The sequence below is a fragment of the Corvus moneduloides genome, chromosome 2 (genome assembly GCF_009650955.1).
Source record: "Corvus moneduloides isolate bCorMon1 chromosome 2, bCorMon1.pri, whole genome shotgun sequence".
Lineage (NCBI taxonomy): Eukaryota > Metazoa > Chordata > Aves > Passeriformes > Corvidae > Corvus > Corvus moneduloides.
This window is the reverse complement of record NC_045477.1, coordinates 105,785,164-105,790,604: the sequence shown is the minus strand read 5'-3', so window position 1 is coordinate 105,790,604 and position 5,441 is coordinate 105,785,164.

Below are 5,441 nucleotides of genomic sequence, written 5' to 3'. Positions count from 1 at the left end.
TGACAAAGCAGGACTTCATTACTAATGTCATGTGCATTTTATTTTCTTAAGAGGAACTGAGGAGAGCAGTCCCTCATGCACCTTCATGTTTGTTGGTTTTATTCTGCAAGGAAGTGAGAGGGACCATCTATATCTGCTGCTATTCTTTGTTTTTCATGGGGGAGCAAGAAGTCTTATTGGCTTTACTGTTGCTCTATTTTTCCTACTCACATTCTAAGGAGAGACATCTGGGGAGAAGGCTATGAAAATGTGTGGGAGGAGAAGGTATTAAAGGCAAGGGAAATGGTTTTATAATAACCCATGAGGAAAGTTTCCCAACAGGAAAACAAACTTTGGAGGAGAAACTACTAAATGGAAATGAAATTATCAGGATGCCTATATAATTATTGTCTCGCCTGTATTATACGTTTCCAGGTAAATCATGATTTTTTATGGATAAGACCAATCTGTTTTGTTGTTCTATTACTTGGCAAGCTTTATGTATGTCTTGTTACACAGTTCCACACTGCTGCTGATCTCCACTGGTTATCTGACCTTTCATCAGTGCCATGCTGAGCAAAGAGTCCTTGGGAAAGCAATAACTTTTAGCTTTGCAGTGGCAATGCAGAAGTGGGTTCTGTTTGACATTTTCTAGACACGGATGCTCAAATTCTTTGTGCATCATGATAAGACCACCATGTCTTCTAAGACAAGTTCACCAAACAGATAAGACTTCAAGAATTTTTACAGCTTTTACTGACACTCATACACTATACTTGAGCTGATTATTCATTGACAGCTCTCAGAAGAATGTTCAAACCCCTCATTCCACACCAAATTCTTATATTCTCAGTCCCTTGAACACTGCCGTAATAATAAGGATGGAAAAAAAATATTAATCAATAATGAGAAACTTCACATCTGGCTTATACTTTAGAGATGAGAAAGATGAAGATTTGATCTCTTGCCCTGTAAACAACAAGTACATGGGTCATGACTGAGGTCATGGATTTGTCAAGGAAAAATCTTGTCAAGAAAATCAAATGGGCTATCACAGGACAAGGTTTTGGGGGTAAAAAGGGAAGGAGTGTTTAATATATAAATTAATTTTAGGAAGGTTTTAAGGGAAGATTCCATAGAAAAGTAGCAAAACCCTTCAGAAGTCAAGCAAACATGATCTTCAAGGAAGAACTGAACAAACTCAGATTTCTTGGCAGTAAGAGGAGAATGCTGAACAAGGCATATGAGAAAAATACAAAAGTACATCAAAAGCTGGTGCAAAGAAGACAAAATAAACTGCTTCCCAAATCTGTAGTCAGTAGGACAAGATACAGCTTAAGCTGATACATGGAAGAGTTTGTGCAGACATGAGGAAAAATGAGAAAAGCAAGTTGAACTAAACACTGTGGGAATGCTGTTGGATGGATAATGGGTATCTCAATTATTAGAGACTTTCAAGAACTGGTCAGACAAACAAGGGTCAAGAATAATACATCTTGATACTGCCTTCCAAGGGGTTGATAGAGGAGATGTTGTCTTGAGGCACCAACTGACCTTTCAATTTTGTAATACATATATTTGGGTATATGTACTGAAAATAGCTGAACCCTTTTTAGTAGAATACACTCTTCTTTAACAGCTCTGAGCTGATGAAAAATTTCTAGAATGTTTTTTCTCCCCATGTAAGTTATTTAAATAAAGCTGCATTCTTGCATATTGTTACTTCTGCTTTTTAAAATCATCTTATTTTTTTCATATTTTATTTCATTTTCCAGTCATCTGTAAAGGGTTTAGAAAACATTTCATATCAAATTCTGACAGGAAAATGATCTACTTCATGTAGGAATTGCAGAAACCTGTGTGAAGATTTTGTATCTATTTCAGAGACCTTAGAAGCTCTATTGGTCAACATAAAGAAGACATGCAAGGGCAGTGGGAATAAAAGTTATCACCGTAGCATCCTGTTAATTAGCTGCCACCTTGTTTTAAAAACAAGGTGTCGTTCAGCTACTTTACCTGTCCAATTAATTATCTCTCTCCCAAGCTTGTGAAGCAGTAGAATAATGATTTCATTTATGTGATGATGTTAACTGTCCAGCAGGAGAAAGTCTGAGATCATCAATTAATTTTCCAAAAGTCACCCATTACTTACTAGTAATGTCTTCAACACTGGGACTCATCTGAGTCAGATGCAATATTCATATATCACTTGCTGTCTGGAGTCTGTATTATGTAGTGTTTGCATGATTTGTACATAAAATTTTTTGTTTCACGTATCACAGTTCTACAAACACTTTAAACATGCAAATATGACAGAAAATATATGCAAATGTTCATTAAACAAATTGTTCACTTTCTTTTTTAACACGCTTTTTAAAGTCCATTGCACGGCAGGTTGTCAGTAAAAATTTTTGAAGACAAGGCCACTGGACCTGATTTTGCAGAGGTTTACAAAAATATGTGGGCACGCTGGAAGACAACATATCTGTCTTTGGAGACTTAATGAGACTTTGAGCCAAGGAGGAAGTATAAAATACATGAATTGGATTACCAGTGACAAAGCACACATTAATAATAAGTCTGAGAGCAATAGCAATTGATTCAAAGGAGCTTAAGCAAGCAAAGCCTACTTCCAGGTCATTCTTAAATAGAGGGAGTGAGCAGGTCACTGTCATTGTCCTGTGAAAAAGTTTGCCAAACTCTCTTACTGCAGCTCTTCTTTTCAGCTTGCCTCATTCCCTTGTATCTCAGCCCCCTTAGGTACAGCAAACTCCCCACTGTCTCCAGTGCATGGACCTGAATGCTGATACTGGTGGCTATAGCTTAAACAGACCTCATCCATCATATGTGAAAGGATAAAGCTGGGAAGAAGCTTAAAGTCTGTGGTTATACTACCTGATTATGAGAACAGCTTTCGGATGAAGGCCAGCAATATCTACAAAAGAAAATGATAAAGGCAGGAAACAAAATACACCGGATTTGAGGAAGCAAGCCATCACACAAAGTGATTAAAAGGAATGAGAATTTACTGATTTAAGAGGAAATTGTGCATTATGTATTTGCAACTCATTTCAGTATAGTCAGTAAAATGAACTGCAATAAAAACATTCTCATCGGTTTGATACAAATGTAGACATTAGCAATGATACAGGAAAAGAGACAAATAATATCAAAAACATTATGTAAAGCAGAGGCAAATAATATTAAAAACATTATGTAAAGTAGTATTTATAAAACCTAACTAGAAAGAGGTAACCATATGACACACCATGATAAAATCTGTTTATCTTTGTAAGAAAAGACAACAATAGTAATATTAAACCTTATATGTAGAAAAAAAATACCCCAAACATTGCCAAAGACCTGATGCATCCACATGAGCAATCCCATTTTAATACATGGAAATACCTATGTGAGTAAACCCCTTTATATCAGCTTTAAAGTGGCAGAATTTTGGGAAGTATTTACTCTGGACTCTCTAAGCCCTAATATTTTAAGTTGTTTCTTCTGCTCATTCAGCTGTCAGCATTGGCAGCAGTAGGAACCTCACCTGCTGTGCTGCGATATCACTTGTCCACACTTTCTGTGTTCTTCTATGGCAAGAAGAGGAGCTGCTGAGCTGCAGCATTCCCAGAGTGGAGGCCACCAGGAAGGCTCCACTGGGGTGCAGTCATTCCTACCTATCTGCCAGCATCTTGGGCAGTGCCCCTGATATCCTTGTGCACATCAGGCTTTGTGTTCTCAGACTTGGGTTCTGGACGCAGGCATTCCAGTATGCACAGAGAAGTTGCTCAAGACACTTTCCTCTGATTTCAGTGTGAAATATGTTCAAGGAACTCACATCTCTGCCAGTGCTTAGGAGCTGTCATTCTGTGTATACCACACTCATCCAAACTCTGTCAGGGTATGAAGGATGGGGGTCTTTCTCTAGCACAAATGTAGAGATCTCATCTGATATCCTCGTGCTGCCACTGTGGGTTTTTTGTTATTGTGCACCTTGATTAGCACTATTTTCCCACCTACTCAAGGCCTCTCTTGAGGAAAGGTATGAAAATGGGGCAGGATGACCTTTCGTTTCACAGAAGCTTCAATGTTTGCATGCCTTGGGCTTTAGTTGCCTGATTGCCTGAGAGTGACATTAAGGGATATAATTTATATCTAATAGAATGGATATATTTATTAGAAAAAGGTTTTTCACTCAGAGAGTGGTTGGGCACTGCAGAAAAGTGCTCATAGCACGAAGCCTGTCTGAGTTCAAGGAGAGTTTGGACAATGCTCTCGAGCACATGGTGTGATTCCTGGGGTGTCCTGTGCAGGGTCAGGAGTTGGACTCGATGATTATGATGACCATGAAGCAATGCACCCTGGCAGCACCATATTTACAGGTAGAATGAATAACCTAGAGAGAGGAATTTAAGGGATGGGGAACTGTATCTTTCCTTTCTTATAATTTCATGTGCTTTATTTTCTCAGCACTGTCTTTTCAGCTGTCCTTTTTCTCCTGGCTTCTATCACAAGTATTACTGTTCACATTCTGTGCACTTGCCAGTAGCTTCTCCCTCTGCCTGTCTCTTCCAACCTTCACAAAAACACCTGCTCCATCTTAAAGGTATCAAACCCTAAGGTTCCTGTCCTGAGCACTGAAATTGTTTCTGTTCTTTCTTGTCCTCCCTCACTGTAGGATTTTGCTACCTTTTCACCCATGAGATCATTTGATTGAATAAAAGGATTTGCTTTGATCTCTAAGTATTGAGTAGAAATGTATGATATAAATTCCAGTGACATTTAAACGAGTGTCCAAATACATTTATGAGAAACCAAAACAGGAAGAAGATTCTTCACTTTCCCGTATCAGAAGATCACATCAGATTATTAGAGGCAAAAAAATAGCTGAAGAAATATTTCCCAGAGCTTTCACCAGCATAACATCAGTGAAAATCATCAAAGATCAGCAATCCAGAGAGAAAATCTCTGGGCAAGAGAAAGTAAATTCACTTGTGGTAACAAAAGCCACTCTATTTTCCTAGGCAAGGAGACATAGGAAGTGTTCTGCATTTGAGAGTGGGGTGAGACCATACCAGCACTTGAGGATCCACATGGAAACCAGCTCCTTACAACATGCAGTCTGTCATGTCCTAAGTCCATTCATCTACAACAGAGAAGTGATGAGGGAGAATGTGCTGATGGAGGGAAAATGGTTCCAAAGAAACACAGAGCAAGAGAAATAACACACTGAAATATTTTCCACTGTTAACCTGTAGATGACTAATTGAGGGACAGTCTACCTACCCTAGAATAGATGGGGGTACTTCTCTCTCACTTTTCACCCTCTTGTCAGTCATCAAAGCAGAAGTGGAAGCTTCTACTCTCTACCAGAGATATGAATCACAGCATGATTGTAGACCAATTACTGCCATAGTAGGGAAAGCTCCTTTCAGAGACAACAGAGGCCAGACCTTCCA